Source organism: Octopus sinensis, linkage group LG7 (assembly GCF_006345805.1).
Source record: "Octopus sinensis linkage group LG7, ASM634580v1, whole genome shotgun sequence".
Lineage (NCBI taxonomy): Eukaryota > Metazoa > Mollusca > Cephalopoda > Octopoda > Octopodidae > Octopus > Octopus sinensis.
Genome location: NC_043003.1, coordinates 49,514,298 through 49,516,797, shown reverse-complemented (window position 1 = coordinate 49,516,797; position 2,500 = coordinate 49,514,298).

Sequence of the window (2,500 nt, the reverse complement as noted above, 5' to 3'; positions counted from 1 at the left end):
TGTCTACATTATCTGCATTTTGTAAATGATAATTTCGTAATGCAATATTTTTGGCCATCAAATCTGAATATAACTAGTTTCCTGTTACCTCTTCCCCCCTCCAATCCCCCTGCCCCCCCCCCTTTGTTCTACCAAAGTACGTTAAAGACATCAAGCATGTCTGCAATTTCTTCAGCTTGTACTCTTTTTACCAGCAGGACATTCCTGGATGTTAAATTACTGTATACATTGCTTCCATACAATTCAGAAACTGGATAGAAGTTTATAGCATCTGTCTGTTTGTCTGTCTCTCTCTCTGTCTCTCTCTCTCTCTCTCTCTCTCTCTCTCTCTCTCTCTCTCTCTCTATCTCTCTCTGCCTGAAGTGCAACTGGTTTCTGACCATCTTAACTTCTGTTGTGCCATTGGTTTTAGAGGTAACTAGCAGACATACCTATTTCTTTATTACCCACAAGGGGCTAAACACAGAGGGGACAAACAAGGACAGACATAGGTATTAAGTCGATTACATCGACCCCAGTGCGTAACTGGTACTTAATTTATCGACCCCGAAGAGATGAAAGGCAAAGTCGACCTCGGCGGAATTTGAACTCAGAACATAACGGCAGACAAAATACCTATTTCTTTATTACCCACAAGGGGCTAAACAGAGGGGACAAACAAGGACAGACATAGGTATTAAGTCGATTACATCGACCCCAGTGCGTAACTGGTACTTAATTTATCGACCCCGAAAGGATGAAAGGCAAAGTCGACCTCGGCGGAATTTGAACTCACAACGTAACGGCAGACATAATACCGCCAAGCATTTCGTCCGGCGTGCTAACGTTTCAGCCAGCTCGCCGCCTTTATTCTTTAGCAGACATACCTGGCATTGCTTAGGATTTAAATGGGATAGTTTTTGTAAATATGGTACAGTTAAGTTGAAACATGTGATCAGCTCTGAATCATTCTCCTAGACGGCTATCCGCTGTCTCCACTCAACATCATCTGCTAATCAACTTAATCATCCTTTAACATTCATGTTCCATACTGGCATGGGCTGGATAGTTTGATAGGATCTGACGGATCCAAGGACAACATTGGGCTCCAGTGTTGGCTTTGGCATGGCTCCTACAGACCACACCTCTGGCCTCTTCACTATTCACCTCCCACTCCATTCTCCTCAGAGCCTTGCAATCTCTACTCTCTAACCAAATGTCAACCCAATCTTTCCCACAATATATTTCCTTTCATTCAAAAAAAAAATAATAAAAATAAGTACCTTGATGAGCTTTTAGCTAGAAGCACCCTGGACCTCATCTACACCCAGCATATCTTTAACAGGAGCAGTCCACTTCTGTCTAACATGTTTCTTGTTATCTAAGACTACCTCATCCAATGTGATTTACCATATTTTAAAGTGTATAAGGGACCTCTTTTTTGTCAAAAATTAGGCTAAAAAGGTATGGGAGTTTCTTATCATTCATCATCATTGTTCGACCGTGGTCGAGACAATGGAATTTACCATGCTACGCCAGACTTCACGGTCCATCATGGCATTACGGAGGTCCTGTTGCTGGATGCCTGTATCCCTGGAGATTACATCAGGGTAGGAGAGTGTGCGCCCTCTGGTATTGCGAGTAGATGGCTTCCAGAGTTTCTTATACATGGATAGTATCATAATCCCTTACAAAACCTTACATTATTTACCTTATTTACATTTGATATTTGTCCTCATCTTGTTTGTTGTTAACACATTTCGGCTGATATACCCTCCAGCCTTCATCAGGTGTCTTGGGAACATTTCAAACCTGGGTTCTCATTCCTAAGGTATTTTTCAATGCTATTATTATTATTATTATCATCATCGTTATTATTATTATTATTACTATTATTATTATCATTATTATTGTTATTCAGGTCACTGCCTGGAATCGAACTCAGAATCTTGGGGTTAGTAGCCAGCGCTCTTTACAACTACGCCATATACCCACGGGCATATGGCATCAAATGTAAATAATGTACATAACTCATCTTTTAAATATAGAACTTACAAAACTTTGTTTCCAAATTTTAAGACCCCAAAATTAGGGGATTCCTTATACATGTTAAAATACGGTATTTTAAAAATAGTCAGGTGTGATTTCACAGTATTTCTTTGCTATTTTCTGCAATATCTTCCGAAATTGACTGGAATCTCATGGTAAGATTGTCAGAGATTGTCAGTTCAGTGTAGATAGACAGGTAACCACAAATGTCAACACACTAAAGGGGTTTCACTGTACAAAACAACTTACGTCATTACGACAGAGGTGGTGGTGGTGGCGGCGGAGGGGATGGAGTGCAGATAACAAAAAGCAATTGTTTCTGTTGAGACAGCAAAGGTGATATGTTTCTGTAGCAGTTCAGACATTCATACACTTTCTTATGTATCTACATTCAAGATATAGGATATGACATACACACACACACACTCACTTACATACATACACACATGCACACACATACTTACATACATAC